General features: G+C 40.1%; 1 pseudogene; it reads right to left on the bottom strand.

Moving 5' to 3' along the window:
* Positions 1-10306: 10306 nt before the first annotated feature.
* LOC137772204 (olfactory receptor 2AT4-like) lies at positions 10307-11274 on the bottom strand (annotated as a pseudogene).
* Between the last annotated feature and the right edge of the window lie 7728 nt (positions 11275-19002).

Below are 19002 nucleotides of genomic sequence, written 5' to 3'. Positions count from 1 at the left end.
TACTATATATAAAATAGATAACTAATAAGAACCTACTGTATAGCACAGGGAACTCTACTCAATACTCTGTAATGAACTATATGGGAAAAGAATCTAAAAAAGAGTGGATATATGTATATGTATAACTGATTCACTGTGCTGTACAGCAGAAACTAATACAACATTGTAAATCAACTATGCTCCAATAAAAATTAACTTTAAAACCCCTCATTTAGTGTATATTGTTGATTCATTTACATTGAACTCATGGCCAACAGCACTGTAACTCATGCCTGAATGAAGCTTATCTAACACATGTATTTTCTCCAGAAGGCACATCACAGACTTTTCATGCTTAGGAGCCCTAGACACCACTTGAGCTCTATGCTTGGGTACCAATTTAAACAGGGAAATTACCAAAAACTAACAAAAATGCTAAAAACATGGCAAAAATTGACCATGGAAAGGACACCTGTCCACAGTATGAGTTGAAACAAGAAGGCAGAGTGTTGCCTTGTTAGACCTCAATTGGGAACATGCACATGGTGACTCAGATATTTTGCTGCTCTGGGCGTGTCCCTGAGTGATCCTGAAAGTATCATGAGTATTGGTTTTAGGGTTAGTGAGTAAGCGAATTTACAAATACAGAATCTGCAGATAATGAAGAGGGACTATGTTTAGCTAAAGTTAATGCACACCCATGACTAACCTGTTTGACTCCTTGTTCTATATTTCAGGGAGGATCCTCCATGGATTCATACAAGGACATACACAAGGACATTTATCAAGAAACAGTGATAGCAAAGAGTTGGAGGCAATTAGGTGCCCTCCACTAGAAAAGTGAAATGTAATGAAATCATACTATGGAATATCAGTAGGAATCAATGAAACTAGGTCTATAAATAGCAACACAGACAGATCTAAAAAACAGAACTGAGTGAAAATATAAGAAATAAACAGATAAAATGTAAATAAAAAATAAATAAAATGTAAGAAATAAACATGTAACATAACTCTTTTTATGTCAGTTAAATGTGTACATACATGCACACAACAACACTACCTACTTTTCAAAGATATGCTTATACTTAAGGACATACAGCAAACACATCAGAGTGGGTGCTTAAGTGAGAAAGGGGAATGGAATGGGAATTGGGAGGTTGGAGCTAAAGGGGAAGGTAAAACAAGCAAGGAGCCTACACAGACTAATAGATATAATGAGCTCAGAACTCTTTTCTCCTAAGGTTCAAAAATTTAAAAAGTTCCATGATGGGGGAATTATAAAGGGCTAAGGGGGCACATACAAAGGGCATCTACCTCACTTTTCAGGGTGAGTTACCAGGGCTGGCTCCCCTGAAAAAGTGATGTTTCAGGAGAAGCCTGACTAAGATTTCAGCTGAAATGGACAAAGAGGAAGAGGGCTTCAGGAAGAGAGAAGAGTGAGTTATTGGTGAGAATAAGAAGTTGGTGTGTTTGGGAAACTGAAGAAAGTTCAGAATTGCCATGAGGGTAGCAATGGTGAGATGTGAGGTCAAAGAAGTCATTTAGGGCCAGATCATTGAGAGCCTTTAAGTTATATTGAGGGTGGTAAGGTGACCAGGTTTGTATGTCAGAAAGCCCATTCTGGCCATTTATGAAATGGAGGGTGGGCACACAGGCAGAGGGACAAGGGGAGAGACTGTTGTGCTCATTCAGGAGACAGAAGGTGGTAACATGTGCACCAGGGTGGATGAAGTGTAATGGAGAGGAGTGGACACAGTCTACAGATATTTGAGATGAAATTTCCCAGTCTCACTCAAATCTTCACAACAACTACCTGACACAGATAGGGCCACGACTTCCCTAAGTGTACCAGGTTTCAAATGCCTGCTTTCCCACCCCACTTTTTTTTTTAATAGATCTTTATTTGAGTATAATGGCCTCACAGTACTGTTAGTTTCTATTGCACAACAAAGAAAATCAGCCATATGCATACACATGTCCCCATAACCCCTCCCTCTTGAGCCTCCCTCCCACTCTCCCTATCCCACCCCTCTAGGTCATTGCAAAGCACCAAGCCGATCTCCCTGTGCTATGCTGCTGCTTCCCACCAGCCAATAATTTTACATTCGGTAGTATATGTATGTCGATGCTACTCTCACTTTGCCCCAGCTTCACCCTCCCACCCCATGTCCTCAAGTCCATTTTCTATGTCTATCTCTTTATTCCTGCCCTGCAACTAGGTTCATCAGTACCCTTTTTTTAAGATTCCATATACATGCATTAGCATATGGTATTTGTTTTTCTCTTTCTGACTTACTTCACTCTGTATGGCAGACTCTAGGTCCACCCACCTCACCACAAATAACTCAATTTCATTTCTTTTTATGGCTGAGTAATATTCCATTGTATATATGTGCCACATCTTCTTTATCCATTCATCTATCAATGGACATTTAGGTTGTTTCCATGTCCTGGCTATTGTAAATAGTGCTGCAATGAACATTGTGGTACATGTCTCTTTTTGAATTATGGTTTTCTTAGGGTATATGCCCAGTGGTGGGATTGCTGGGTCATATGGTAGTTCCATTTTTAGTTTTTTAAGGAACCTCCATACTGTTTTCCATAGTGGTTGTATCAATTTACATTCCCACCAACAGTGCAGGAGAGTTCCATTTTCACCACACCCTTTCCAGCATTTATTGTTTCTGGATTTTTTGATAATGGCCATTCTGACCAGTGTGAGGTGATACCTCATTGTAGTTTTGATTTGCATTTCTCTAATAATTAGTGATGTTGAGCATCTTTTCATGTGCCCCTTGGCCATCTGTATGTCTTCCTTGGTGAAATGTCTATTTAGGTCTTCCACCCATTTTTTAACTGGATTGTTTGTTTTTTTGATATTGAGCTCCATGAACTGCTTATATATTTTGGAGATTAATCCTTCCTCTGTTGTTTCATTCGCAAATATTTTCTTCCATTCTGAGGGTTGTCTTTTTGTCTTGTTTATGGTTTCCTTTGCTGTGCAAAAGCTTTTAAGTTTCATTAAGTCCCATTTGTTTATTTTTGTTTTTATTTCTGTTACTCTAGGAGGTGGGTCAAAAAAGATGTTGCTGTGGTTTATGTCAAAAAGTGTTTTTCCTAAGTTTTCCTCTAAGAGTTTTATAGTGCCTGGTCTTAACTTAGGTCTTTAATCCATTTTCAGTTTATTTTTGTGTATGGTGTTAGGTAGTGTTCTGATTTCATTCTTTTACATGTAGCTGTCCAGTTTTCCCAGCACCACTTATTGAAGAGGCTGTCTTTTCTCCATTGTATGTTCTTGCTTCCTTTGTCATAAATTAGGTGCCCATATGTGTGTGGGTTTATCTCCAGTCATTCTATCTTGCACCACTGATCTATATTTCTGTTTTTGTGCCAGTACCATACTCTCTTGATTACTGTAGCTTTGTGGTATAGTTTTAAGTCAGGGAGCCTGATTCCTCCAACTCCGTTTTTTTTTCTCAACGCTGTTTTGGCTATTTGCGGTCTTTTGTGTTTACATACGAATTGTAAAATTTTTTGTTCTAATTCTGTGAAGAATGCCATTGGTAGTTTGATAGGGTTTGCACTGAATCTGTAGATTGCTTTGGGTAGTATAGTCATTTTCTCAATATTGATTCTTTCAATCAAGAACATGGTATATTTCTCCATCTGTTTAAGTCATCTTTGACTTCTCTCATCAGTATTTTTTAGTTTTCTGAGTACAAGTCTTTCACCTCCTTAGGCAGGTTTATTCCTAGGTATTTTATTCTTTTAGTTGCAGTGGTAAATGGGAGTGTTCCCTTAATTTCTCTTTCAGATTTTTCATTGTTGGTGTATAGGAATGCCAGAGATTTCTGTGCATTAATTTTGTATCCTGCAACTTTACCAAATTCATTGATTAGCTCTAGTAGTTTTCTGGTGGCATCTTTAGGATTCTCTATGTATAGTATCATGTCATCTGCAAACAGTGACAGTTTTACTTCTTCTTTTCCAATTTGTATTCCTTTTATTTCCTTTTCTTCTCTGACTGCTGTGGCTAGGATTTCCAAAACTATGTTGAATAAGAGTGGTGAGAGTGGACATCTTTGTCTTGTTCCTGATCTTAATGGAAATGCTTTCAGTTTTTCACCATTGAGTATGATGCTTGCTGTGGATTTGTCATATATGGCCTTTATTATGTTGAGGTAGGTTCCCTCTATGCCCACCTTCTGGAGAGTTTTTATCATAAATGGGTGTTGAATTTTGTCAAAAGCTTTTTCTCCATCTATTGAGAAGATCATATGGTTTTTATTCCTTAATTTGTTAATGTGGTGTATCACATTGATTGATTTGCATATATTGAAGAATCCTTGCATCCCTGGGATAAATCCCCCTTGATCATGGTGTATGATCCTTTTAATGTGCTGTTGGATTCTGTTTACAAGTATTTTGTTCAGGATTTTTGCATCTATGTTCATCAGTGATATTGGTCTATAATTTTCTTTTTTTGTGATATTTTTTCTGGTTTTGGTATCGGGTGATGGCGGCTTCATAGAATGAATTTGGCAGTGTTTCTCCCTCTGCAATTTTTTGGAGGAGTTCGAGAAGGATTGGTGTTAGCTCTTCTCTAAATGTCTGATAGAATTTGCCTGTGAAGCCATCTGGTCCTGGACTTTTGTTTGTTGAAAGATTTTTAACTACGGTTTCAATTTCATTACTTGTGATAGGTTTGTTTATATTTTCTAATTCTTCCTGGTTCAATCTTGAAAATTGTACCTTTCCAAGAATTTGTCCTTTTCTTCGTGGTTGCCCATTTTATTGGCATATAGTTGTTTGTAGTAGTCTCTTATAATCCTTTGTATTTCTGCAGTGTCAGTTGTGATTTCTCCTTTTTCGTTTCTAATTTTATTGATTTACGTCCTCTCCATTTTTTTCTTGATGAGTCTGGCTAAGGGTTTATCAATTTTGTTTATCTTCTCAAAGAACCAGCTTTTAGTCTTATTGATCTTTGCTATTGTTTTCTTTGTTTCTATTTCGTTTATTTTTGCTCTGATCTTTATGATTTCTTTCCTTCTACTGACTTTGGGTTTTCTTTGTTCTTCTTTCTCTAGTTGTTTTAAGTGTAGGGTTAGATTGTTTATTTGAGATTTTTCTTGTTTCTTGAGGTGAGATTGTATTGCTATAAACTTCCCTCTTAGTACTGCTTTTGCTGCATCCTGTAGGTTTTGGGTCGTCATGTTTTCACTGTCATTTGTTTCTATGTATTTTTTAAATTTCTTCGATTTCTTCAGTGATCTCTTGGTTATTTAGTAGCGCACTGTTTAGTCTCCATGTATTTGTGTTTTTTACAGTTTTTTTTCCTGTAATTGATTTCCAGTCTCGTAGTGTTGTGGTCAGAAAAGATGCTTGATATGATTTCAATTTTCTTAAATTTTCCGAGGCTCGATTTGTGACCCAAGATGTGATCTATCCTGGAGAATGTTCCATGTGCACTTAAGAAGAAAGTGTATTCTGCCACTTTTGGGTGGAATGTTCTATAAATATCAATTAAATCTATCTGGTCTATTGTGTCATTTAAAGTTTGTGTTTCCTTATTTATTTTCTGTTTGGATGATCTGTCCATTGGTGTAAGTGGGGTGTTAAAGTCCCCTATTATTATTGTGTTACTGTCGATTTCTCCTTTCATGGCTGTTAGCATTTGCCTTATGTATTGAGGTGCTCCTATGTTGGGTGCATAAACATTTATAATTGTTATATCTTCTTCTTGGATTGATCCCTTGATCATTATGTAGAGTCCATCCTTATCTCTTGCACCAGTCTTTATTTTAAAGTCTATTTTATCTGATACGAGTATTGTTACTCCAGCTTTCTTTTGATTTCCATTTTCATGGAATATCTTTTTCCATCCCTTCACTTTCAATCTGTATGTGTCCCTAGGTCTGAAGTGGATCTCTTGTAGACAGCATATATATGGGTCTTGTTTTTGTATCCATTCAGCCAGTCTGTGTCTTTTGGTTGGAGCATTTAATCCATTTATATTCAAGGTTATTATTGATATGCATGTTCCTATTACCATTTTCTTAATTGTTTGGGGTTTGTTTTTGTGGGTCTTTTTCTTCTCTTGTGTTTCCCACTTAGAGGAGTTTCTTTAGCATTTGTTGTAAAGCTGGTTTGGTGATGCTGAATTCTCTTAGCTTTTGCTTGTCTGAAAAGCTTTTGCCTTCTCCATCTAATCTGAATGAGATCCTTTCTGGGTAGAGTAATCTTGGTTGTAGGTTTTTTTCTTTCAACACTTTAAGTATACCCTGCCACTCCCTTCTGGCCTGCAGAGTTTCCACTGAAAAATCAGCTGATAACCTTATGGGAGTTCCCTTGTATGTTATTTTTTGTTTTTCCCTTGCTGCTTTTAATTTTTTTTCTTTGAATTTAATTTTTGTTAGTTTGATTAATATGTGTCTTGGTGTGTTTTTCCTAGGGTTTATCCTGTATGGGACTCTCTGTGCTTCCTGGACTTGGGTGGCTATTTCCCTTCCCATGTTAGGGAATTTTTCAACTATAATCTCTTCAAATATTTTCTCAGACCCTTTCTTTTTCTATTCTTCCTCTGGGACCCCTATAATTCGAATGTTGGTGCATTTAGAGTTGTCCCAGAGGTCTCTGAGATTGTCTTCAATTCTTTTCATTCTTTTTTCTTTATTCTGCTCCTTGGCAGTTATTTCCAACATTTTGTCTTCCAGCCCATTTATTCCTTCTTCTACCTCAGTTATTCTGTTATTGATTCCTTCTAGTGTATTTTTCATTTCAGTTATTGTGTTGTTCATCTCTGTTTGTTTGTTCTTTATTTCTTCTAGATCTTTGTTAAACATTTCTTGTATTTTCTCAATCCATGCCTCCATTCTATTTCCAAGACTCTGGATCATCTTTACTATCATTACTCTGAATTCTTTTTCAGGTAGATTGCCTATTTCATCTTCATTTATTCAGTCTTTTAGGTTTTTATCTTGCTCCTTCATGTATGACATATTTTTTTGTCGCCTCTTTTTTTTATATTGATTGGGATTGTGTTCCTGTCTTACACAAGGAAGACCTGAGTCTTCCAACACTGGGGTTTGTAGGCTATTGGGTAGAGCTGGATCTTGGTGCTGAGATGAGGAACTCCATGAGACCTCACTCCGATGAGTATTCCCTGGGGTCTGTGGTTCTCTGTTAGTCCAGTGGTTCGGACTTGGAGCTGCCACTGCAGGAGCTTTGGCCCAACCCCGGACTTGTGAACCAAGATCCCACAAGCTGCCTGGGGCGGCAAAAAAAAAAAAAAAGGAAAAAAGGAAAAAATAAAATTAGACTAGGAAACTAACAGATATGTTAGGAAGAATATAAAAATAAAAATGTAGATGAATCAACAACTGGAATGTACATCAGTACCACAATAGTAAAAAAGAGGAGGAGGGAAAAAAAAGGGGGGGAGGGAGAAGGCTTTGGCTGTGGAGGGCAGGGCCTAAGCAAAGGCGAGATTTGGGTGGTGGGTGGGGTCAATGCTCAAGACCCACTGGGCTGGAAAAGGCCCTGGGGGCTGTGGGGGGTGGGGCTTAGGCTCAAGGAACAGAAGGGGCCCAGGTGTGCCCCCCACCTGTGGTCTCAGAGGGCAGGGGACCTCACCTGGGAGCCCAGCAAGCTTCCTGGGCTTGAGTGGGAGGGGCCCTCCCGCCTGCCTCTCCTGATCTCCCCGGCCTCAGGGGTGCCGATCCTGTCTGACCTCCAGTTCTCCTTCCCCCTCAATCCCCCTACGTCCTACCAGTTCACCTTGGGGTTCCTTCCATCTCCTTGGGCATCAGAGTCCCCCACCAGCAGCCGGCAGGTGCCCTAGTTGGGAGACGCTAACTCCACGTCTTCCCACACCACCATCTTTACTCCGCCTCCCCCCACCCCACTTTTTAAGGCAAACTGCTCCACTAATTCTTGTGTCCCTGTCTAACCATGTGATTGAACTCCATCCAGCTTCCTCTGGCCACAGCTAATCCATCAGTCCAGAGGCGGGCATCTGACAAAATGGCAGCCAGCCCCTAGGCTGCTCAGGGACCTGTGACCTATGGCCTGATTTGAAGCTATTTGTTAAAATATTTTATATTGTGGTAAAATACACATAACATAAAATTTACGTTTTAAACCATTTTAAAATGTACAATAGAGTGACATTCAGTCCATTCACAATTTTGTGCAACCATCACCACTGTACATTTCCAGAACTTTTTCATCATCCCAGACAGAACTACATATGCAGAAAACAATAGCTCTCCCTTTCCCCTCCTCACCTGGTAACTTTTTTTTTTTTTTACTTTCCATTTCTATGATTTGACTCTGCCAAGTACCTCCTATAAGTGGAATCACACAAGATTTGTCCTTTTGTGTTTGGCTTACTTCACTTAGTATAATGTCTTCAAGGTTTATCCATGTTGTAGCATGAATCAGAATTTCATTCCTTTTTAAGGCTGAATTATATTCCACTACATGTATATGTTTATCCGTTCATCTGTCAATGGACATTTGGGTTGTTTCCATCTTTTGGCTACTGTGAATAACGCTGCTATGAACATAGGCGAACAAATGTCTCTTAGGACTCTGCTTTCAATTCTTTTGGATATATACCCAGAAGTGGAATTGACGGATCATTTGGTAATTCTATATTTAATTTTTTGAGGAACAACCATATTGTTTTCCACAGTGTCTGCACCATTTTTTCAGGGTTTTCAACTGCTCCACATCCTCACTAACAATTGTTATTTTCCATTTTTTGATAATAACCATCCTAATGGGTCAGAAGTGCTATCTCATTACGGTTTTGATTTGCCTGATGGCTGGTAGCGTTGAGCATCTTTTCATGGGCTTATTTGCCATTTGTATATCTTCTTCAGATAAATGTCTATTCAAATCTTTTGCTCATTTTCTAAATTGGGTTTTTTTGTTGTTGCTGCTTTGAGTGGTAGGAGTTCTTTATATATTCTGGATAGTAATCCCTTAATTTGCAAATATTTTCCCCCATTGTGGGTTGTCTTTTTACTCTCTTGATAGTGTCATTTGATGCACAAAAGTTGAAACTACTCTTTTAAATTGGAAAATACAGAGAGACTGTGTCAGTTAGCAGGTGAGGCTGTAGGTGAAAAACATCCTTCAAGAGGAAATTTGGCATAAGAGAAGGGGATAAAGAGCTTGGGCTGGCTTCTAAGGCCAGGAAGAATACCTAGGGCTGTATTTTGAGAAAGAGTGCAGGTCTTGGGCACAGCATACTACTAATAAGGGGAAAGTTTTCTACTTAGCTCCCCATTGTCATGGATGGAAAAACTATGGTGTGGCTTAGAATTAAAAGAATTGTAATGTTTTTGTGCCCACACAGTTTTGATACGGAGCACTTCTTGCCTAAGCATACACTAGAAGAAGGGCATACTCTACTTTTCGGACACTATGAAGGCCTAGACACCAGAGGTAGCTTTCCTGTATAACTGGTATTGACATATTGGTAGTGGCAGTGAATTTTCAGGCAACAAGGATTGAGATGGTAGCAGTTTCAGACTTTTTCCTTGAAGGGGGTTTCTAAGTTGCTACTCCAGCAAAAAGGGCAAAGCTGATTCATATCTGTGTGTCAGCAATCCTGGGGACATTTAGAAATATTAGAAGAAGAGATACAAGGGAAAGACTGAATTTCTTTCTAATCAAATACTTAAGTCTCTGAGAATCAAAATTGTTTGAATTAATGGAAATGTGACCACAATGGGTAGGAAGTACTCACAGTCTTGTGAAATTTGGGATTCACAGCTTAAAAATTGAATAGAAAACTCCAATCCATTTTGTGTGTGAATTAAGGAAAGAAAATCATTTTATAAATTTTTAATATATTAATTTATTTATTTGTTTATTTTTGGCTGCATTGGGTCTTCGTTGCTGCACGTGGGCTTTCTCTAGTTGCAGCGAGCAGGGGCTACACTTCATTGCGGTGCACAAGCTTCTCGTTGCGGTGGCTTCTCTTTGTTGCAGAGCACGGGCTCTAGGCGCGTGGGCTCAGTAGTTGTGGGTCGCGGGCTCTAGAGCTCAGGCTCAGTAGTTGTGTTGCACGGGCTTAGTTGCTCCACAGCATGTGGGATCTTCCCAGACCAGGGCTCAAACCCACGTCCCCTGCATTAGCAGTCTGATTCTTAACCACTGCGCCACCAGAGAAGTCCAATCATTATTTTATTATGATGGAGGAATACCTAGGACTATATTTTGAGAATTATTGTTCTAACTATTTGGCTATCTGAATTATCCACTTTCCCTCTACTGTTATTGGTGCTGGTGAGAAATAAAGTTCACCTATGAATCAGGTTTTCCCAGCTTTCTTTGTGTCCTGGGGACATGCCGTTTTTGTGATTGCTGCTTTGACATCCTTGTTCCTCAGCGTGTAGGTGAGAGGGCTGAGGACAGGTGCGAGAATAGCATGCACCATGTTACCCATGATGTGGAAGTCGAGGGGTAGGTCAGCCCTGTAGGCCACGTAGGCTATGGCAATGGATGAGTAGTATGTGCCAACCACCAGGAGGTGGGAACTGCAGGTGGAGAAGGCTTTCGAGCATCCTTTCCGGGAGCTGATGCAAAGCGCTGAGGCCAGGATGTAGGCATAGCAGAGAAGCACCAGGAAAAGGGGAAGAAAGGACACCACCATGGTGATGCAGAAGCCCATGAAGGTCTGGGGTGTGGTGTCAGAGCAGGAGGCCTGGACCGCAGCCAAGTGGTCACAGAGGCAGTGGTAGATGTGAGCAGTGTTGTCAAAAGCCATGTGTAACGTCTCCACCACTGCTGGGATGGGCAGAAGGAGGGCAGTGAGCCAGGCACTGGCTGCCAGTGCAGCATTGGTCTGTGGGGTCATGAGGACAGGGCAGTGCAGTGGGCGGCAGATAGCCATTTAGCGGTCACAGGCCATGACCACCAGGATGAAGGCTTCAGAGCAGGAGAAGCTGTGGAAAAGGTACATCTGCAGGAAGCAGGCAGGGAAGCTGAGATTGTGGTCCCCAAGCAAGAATAGGGACAGCATCCTGGGGATGGTGGTTGTGGTGAAAAGTATGTCCCGGGCTGAGAGGTTGATCAGGAAGAAGTACATGGGTTTGTGCAGGCTGGGATCTGCCACCACAGACACCAGGATCAGGGCATTTTCCAGCAGGATGAGCAAATGAAGAGGAGGAGAACAATGAAGAAGATAGGAAGGAAGAGGTATTTGGGCAGAGAGGGGATGCCCATAAGGTAGAAGATGGTCGATGAGTCCTCTGATCCATTACAGGCTCTAGTCGCCATGATGGGTTAAGCTGGATGCCCAGGAAGTGGGCAGTGGGAACATCTGGAAACCAGAACCATCAGTGATTCTGGAATGCAGATTACATAGTGATCACTGTATAATGTAACCACATTTAGTCACAATCAACGCTAGAAGAGAGATGATGAGCTCTGTCTTCATCCTCTCCCAGAACTCCGTTTTCCTTTTTTAAATTAAGTATGGAAAAAATACCTACAATATACAAAACCATGTGTTATATGCCAGGTATTTAACAAGTTGAACAAAACAAAGAAGGTCTCTAACTTCATGTAGCTGAAATTTTAGTGGTAGAGAAAGACATTAAGCAAAGAATCACATCATTATCTAATTTCAGTTCTGTTAAGTGTTATGGAAGACCTTCTGCTGGTTCCCTTTTCCATGTCCCATATGGTCCTTTGGGGAATATCAGGTCTCTGAAACCAGGCCCCTAAGCTCCTTTCTTTTTTGGCATTTGCTTTAAGTTTTTAAAAAGTGACATCTTTGTCACCACGTTGCTAGGGAGGGCTGATTTCTCTAAGGTTTACACCAAGAGGCTGTCTTCCTATCGTAATTATTAACCAGGGAATGGCTCCTTCTCTCCCTTGTTTGCTTGGTGCAGTGGTTCTGCCTGTCAGTGTCTAAGTTGAGTACTCCCTAACCTGTCTCTGAGTGTGCGGCTGTTTGTCATGTTACAGTGAAGACAGTGACTTTAAAAATGCTCTTGGAGAGAAGAGTCATGCCTGATTGGAGTCAGAACTGATCATGGATTCTTCCACAACTGGGCAGCAGCAGAGAATCCAAGACAGTATCTATGTTACTCAGCTGAACTTGCCTCCCTACAGGCTGCTGTGGCTCAGTAGACGGTCCTGTTTTGCTTGCCCACTACCCAGCAGGTTTCCCTAGTCCCTGGTCATTGCTTGAGAAGCATTTTGGATGGAAAGGAACTGGAGATTTGCTTGTAATAGCTGCTCCAAGGCAAAAGAACCCCTCCCAGAGGAATCAGGAGGTAGTGTTTTCAACCCACAGATCTGGGTGTTTGAATTGAGAGAAATACTGATTCACCCTCTACTTTGTACTTGTCCCTTGGACTAAGCAACCCCCCAGGCAAGTCCATGTTGATGCTGATGATTCCATTGAGCAGTGTCCCCACGCTTTTCCTACAGTCACCTCTAATTTGTCTCTCTTCTCAAAACACCTCTTATGCATAAAACCACCAATGTAAAAGCTGGAAAAAACTTTTTTATTTTCAAATCTAACCAATTTTCCTCCTGAAGGCCAGAGACTGAGCACAGAAAGGGCAGGAGCTTTCCCAGGTGCCACTGGCACTGGATGCAGAGCCACCACAAGAACTCAGGTCTTTGACTCCCAGCACAGGACTCTTTCTTCTATGCCATGTTTCCTGGAGAATCCAGAAGTTCAGCTTTCCAGGGGAGAAAATATTAAGACCAAGGTTTTCTGCTTTTCCACTGATAACATCAGACAAATTTATATTTCAGGTTTTTATCTGAGTCACTATATGGTTAAGTACTAAGAACTGGCGTCTGGCAATGCAAATCTTCCTTTGAAATAATGTTCCAGAAGTCAGAACCCAGGACCTAGCAAAAGAGTGAACCTGCTCTGCACTGCCCTGGACAGTTTTGCTCTCAGAAACACAGTCATGGCTGCCAGTCCCGGGTGAGGCAGAGCCGGGGATTTAACGGGCAGAAAAGCAGAGTGGTGAAGCCAGAGGGGCCCTAAGAGGCCATCAACCTTGCTACCCCTCTCCCGCCTCTTCTGTCCCACTGCTTTGCAGACGGAGGTAGGGATGCTGAGACTGCGGTAGAGTGGTGGCACATGGCCTTTCATTGCCAGGTGGTAGTAGACCATCCATCAGGCATACTGGGCCACCAGCCAATCAGGGGAACCAAAAGTACTTTATGAAAGAATCTAATATTTGATCTTTCAAAGCATCATTCAACTAGCCTATCATAGGAAATATTCAAATTTGGTTGGACTTTCTTACACTTATTTTACAGGTTAAGGCTCTTGTTTTGCTTTGGATTACACACTACATCTGAGTGAGGCAGTCCTGTGCTTAGGGCCTAATGGGTGTTGTTTCCCAGGGCACAGAACTTGCCCCAGCAGGTCCTCCCTGTTGGGATTGTTTATGAGACATTTACAGTGCAGGTGGGGACTGGCAAGGACAGAAAAACCAATCACTGAGTGTCCAACCTGATGCTGCATTTCATGTACATCATCTCTTCCCAGCATCCAACCCTGCCAGGGAGGGGTTATGCCCTTCAACGCATGAGAAACTGAGGGTTGGAAAAGGACAGGCCCTTGTTCAAGGCCACAGCTGGTGAGGGGTGATAGCAGAGGTGGTTAGGAGCCAGCCTGCTCTAAAGGAACCCTGGGTGGCAACCAAGAGTCCTGGCTCCTGGGCCAGCTCTGCCACTTGCTTGCTGTGACTTTGGGCCCCTGAGCCTTGGTTTCCTCCTCTGTGTAGGGAGAGGTTTGGAGGAAAAGTTCTCTGAGGAGTTTCCAATCCGATGAACTCTTTTCTGAGTGTCCCCTCTGTGTCTGGCAGAGCACATGTCACATGGTCCATGCCCCAAAAGGAGAGGGCGAGCGTTCTCTCACTTAGTGAGCACCTCCTGGCACCAGCCAGGGGCTTTACCTTCATCATGTCCCGTGGGCCTTAGTGGTCCAGTGTGTGCACTTGTGAGTCAGAAAGGACTGGATTCCAATTGCAGCTCCTACCTGCAGTTGTGTGACCTTGGGCAAGTCACCTTCCCATCTCTGAGCTCATTTCCCTCATCTGTGACCTCCTGGGGTTCTTGTGAGTCCTTGCGGAGAAAATGCTTAGACAACACTACACAAGAGCCTGGAACAGGTAAGCGCTCAAAGTGTGCTAGTGTTTCCAGTGGTTACTGCTGTCATCAGCCTTGCTTTCCTGTGGGAGGAAATGATTTGATGAAGATATGGTTTGAATCCCACCTGTGAGTAAACCCCTTTGCCTGGACCTGCCAGGATATGTGGTTCAAGGTCCCACAGCCCACATACACACAGCCGACCTGGATTCTGGGCACCTGTCTCTTATGCACACCCAATCAGTCCTCCTGACCCCTGGCCCGAGTTTATAGGCCCTGGCTTCTCTGCCCCTGTCTCCCTGCCCCAGTTTTCTCTACCTATCTCTGGGCACTCCATCCCTAGTCCTGCTTACCTGTGAAGCCTGGTCCATACTGGTGTTTCCTGTGGTGTCTCCACGCAAAGACTTGTTAGAGGCTGAGCCATGACCTATTAAACCCTCAGCTCCTGCCTTTTAGGCAGGCCTCCTGGGGTAATTTTCCTCAAGATAATGCTCCCTTGAGGACCCACCATCCCTCAGGGATCAACTCCCTGGCATCTCCTAAAGCATATATGAGGAGTGAGGGTAGGATTTGTCCCTAGGCTTTGCTGATAGTGAGAAGAGCATTACTAACAGTTCTCAGGGGCCTAGAACTTTATGCCAGTGGTGTAGCCTTCATTCTCATTATGAGGCTGACTGAGATCCATGGATGGATCATCTAGTCTACTTGATTTAGCCTACTCTTGCTGATTTTGGAGAGCTTTTTTACCATGGATACCCTTTGGTAAATTGTCACATGGGACACAAATATCTTCACAATTCTGGCCATTCTGAGAAGTCTATCACCTTAACTCTTCTCCAGACCTTCTCTTCATCAATCCTCTTATCTCGTCCTAAGTTCCTTTATGTCCTAGCAAAGACTTTAATCATCGTTTATAAACTTGTATAGAGGGCTTTCCTGGTGGCACAGTGGTTAAGAATCCGCCTGCCAATGCAGGGAACACGGGTTCGAGCCCTGGTCTGGGAAGATCCCACATGCCATGGAGCAACTAAACCTGTGCACCACAACTACTGAGCCCTCGCACCACAACTAGAGAGAAGCCCACGCACCGCAATGAAGAAAAAAAGATCCTGCGTGCTGCAACTAAGCCCCGACGCAGCCAAAAAAAACCAAATAAATATATAAATATTAAAAAAATAATTCGATGCCACAGTGTTGTGTTTATCAAAAAAAAAAAGCCCACAATATCAACAGACTAACAGAAGAATGTACTTAAATATAAATCTAACAAAATATGTGCATGATCCATAGGCTAGAAACTACAAAACACTGATGAATAAAATCAAAGAAGATCTAAATAAATGAAGAGATATCCATGTTGATGAATTGGAAGACTTAATATTGTTAAAATGTCGAATGTCCCAAATTTGATATGTAGATTCAACACAATTCCAGTCAAAACCCAGCAAATTGGTTCCAAAATTTATATCAAAAAACAAAGGAGCTAGAATAGCCAAAACAATTCTAAAAGAGAATAACAAAGTTGGAGGATTCACACTACGTAATTTCAACACTAAGTGTAAAATAATAGTAATCAAGACAGTGTGGTATTGGGGAAAGGATAGACATATATACCAATGGAACAGAATAGAAAGCCCAGAAATAGACACAACTATAGTCAATTGATATTTGACAAAAGTGCAAAGGCAATTTAATAGATAAAGAAAAGGCTTTATAAAAACGGTGCTGGAACAACTGGATGACTATATACAAAATTAAATTAAATTAAGTTAAATAAAAAATCTCAACCTAACTGTCACACTTTACCCCCAAATTAACTCAAAATTGTTCATAGACTGAAATGGAAAATATAAAATTATAAAACTTCTAGAGGAAAACTTTAGAGACTTCTTGTTTTCCAAAGGGCAAAATCTGCATGATCTTTGGCAATGAGTATTTAGATATGGTATCAAACCGTGTAATCCATAAAGGAAAAGTTGATAAATCGGACTTTATCAAAATTAAAAACTTTTGCTCTGCAAAAAACACCATTAACAGAATGCAAAGAACAGCCACCAACTAGGAGAAACTATTTTCATATCACATAACTGATAAGGGTCTTGAATCTAGAATATATAAAGAACTCTTAAAATTCAGCAGCAGGAAAACAAGCAATCTAGTTAAAAATGGGCAAATAATCTGAACAGACCTCACCAAAGAAGATATACAGGTAGAAAATGAGTGTATGAAAGATGCTCAGCATCATTAGTCATAGGGAAATGTAATTAAATTACAACCACAATGAGATACCACTACATACCTATTAGAATGGTGAAAATTAAAAACAGACAATACTAAATGCTGACAAGGAAGCAGAACAACAGGGACTCTCATTCATAGCTGGTGAGAATGCAAAATGGTATAGCCACTTTGGTAAACAGTTTATTCATTTCTTTTTTCATGAGGTATCTTAGTTCCCTGACCAGGGATCAAACCCATGCCCCCTGCAGTGGAAGCGCAGAGTCTTAACCACTGGACTGTCAGGGAAGTCCCTATCCATTTCTTATTAAGCTAACAATACACCCAACAAAACGAGTCTTAGGTTAATAAATTATATTGATGCCATTTGTCCATCGATACGATATGGCAAGCAGGGTGTATTACCTCAATCAAACCAAAATTCATAACCTCAATCCATTAATGATAAAATGTCAGACATTCCAAATTGAGGAATATTCTTCAAAATACCTATTGCTCTTTTAAAAAATTAGTAAACCTTATTTTTTAGAGCAGTTTTAGATTCACAGTAAAATTGAGTGGGAATTTTCATGTATTCCCTGTCCATCCTGCCTTCTCTCCCCTATCCAACTTCCCCCACTATGACATCCTGCACTCCAGTGGTACATTTGTTATAATCCATGAACCTATATAACACATTATCACTCAAAGTCCATAGTTTACATTAGGGTTCACTCTTGGTGTTGTACGTTCTCTGGGCTTAGACAAATATATAATAATATATATCTACTATTATAGTATCATAAAGAATAGTTCAGTGCCCTAAAAATCCTCCGTGCTCTGCCAATTCATCCCTCCCCTGCCCTAACCCCTGACAACCACTATCTGTACTGCCTCCATTGTTTTGCTTTTTTCATAATGTCATACAACTGGAATCATATGGTATGTAGCCTTTTCAGATTGGTTTTTTTTTTCACTTAATAATCTGCATTTAAATTTACTATTACTCTTCAAAACTATCAAGGTCATAAAAGACAAGGAAAGACCAAGAAACTGTCATTCAAGGAGACGTGATAATTACATGCAAAGTGGTATCCTGAATTAGATCCTAGAATGGAGGAAGGACATTAGTGGAAAACTTGGAGAAAGTTGAGTAAAGTTTTCAGTTTAGGTATTTACCAATGTTAGTTTCTTAGTTTTGATAAATATACCATGGTTATGTAAGATGTTAAAATTAGAGGAAGCTGGATGAAAGGTAAACGGAAACTCTGTACTATCTTTGTAACTCAAAGTTACAAATATTTCAAAATGAAATATTCTAAATGGCTATAGAACTATTTAGTTTAAATTAATCTATTTTAAGTAAAACTATAACATTTTTAAAAGACTTCTCAGTATAGTTTAAGCTGTTGTTATGATTTTTCTTGTTTTTATGTTATATCCCTCTTAGGATGTATAGTCAAAGCACTGTTCTAATGTCTCTCACGATAATTTTCTTCATGATCATGCCATTAATTTGACAGACATCCAGGGTCAAGTGTTTCTGTTTATTTTAAATAGGGAGGAATTGTATTTTTTTCTTTTTGAATTCTTTTAATTATGTAAAAATTGTACATACATCTGAAGTCAGATTGTACATTTGAGTTTGTCTTGCTTCCATTCCTGTCCCCTCCACCCTGTTCCCTCCCTCTCCTTGTAGGTAACCATCTTTATTAATTCAGAGGTTTAATCCTTCTAGATTTTTCTGAAATTTTAGACAAATTGTCTTCTTTCTTACAAAAAGACTGTTCTGTAGCTTGCTTTTCTCACTTAGCATATCCTAGATGACACCAAGTCAGTATATAGAGAGCTTTATCACTTCCTTTTTATAGCTGCATGGTACTTTTTCATAATTCTTTCAACCAGTCCCCTATTGATCAATGAGTAGCCTAATGAATTATTGCCAGTGTATCTTTGAGATAGATTCCTAGAAATGAAATTGCTGAGTCAAAGGGTAAATGAGTATATACCTTTGGTGGGTATTGCAGTAGTGCTCTATCAATCTGCATCCTCACAAGCAATTTATGAGTTCTGATTGTCTATGTGCATATTGCCCAAATATCGTATTTTTGCTAATCAAATTATGTGAAAAATGGCATTTCAGTATAGTATAGTTTTAATTTATATTCTTTTTATACAGTATTTTAAGACAATAGACTGAATACATTTTCATTGTTTAAAGACATTGTATTTTTTTGGTAGTCTGTCTTTTCACATATTTTGCCTATATTGGACTGTTAGTCATTTTCTTCTAAAAATTTAGGAACTCGTTATCTATTTTGGATATTTGCCCTTTCCCCATGATGTAAGTCTTTTGTTTTTTGACTTTGCTTAAAAAGATTTTTTGCCATGCAGTGTTTTTTTTAGAAAAGGCTTCTTGAATTATGAAGTAGTGAAATTCTTATACAACAACTCAAAATATCATACAAAGATTAACATTATTCCATTGCACCAGGGGGAAAGCCCTGGACCAAAACATGACAACCACTGCTAAAGCTGACTACTCAACTGAATTTTCTTTTACCATTCTATATTCATTAATTTATTTATTCAAGAATATTTATTGAGTTCCTAATCTGTGCTGAGCACTGTTATTTGGTATCCTGAGAGCAGAATTAGCCACAT

Source organism: Eschrichtius robustus, chromosome 11 (assembly GCF_028021215.1).
Source record: "Eschrichtius robustus isolate mEscRob2 chromosome 11, mEscRob2.pri, whole genome shotgun sequence".
NCBI classification, from domain to species: domain Eukaryota; kingdom Metazoa; phylum Chordata; class Mammalia; order Artiodactyla; family Eschrichtiidae; genus Eschrichtius; species Eschrichtius robustus.
Note: the sequence above shows the minus strand (reverse complement) of the source record. Positions and strands in the feature narration are given on the sequence as shown.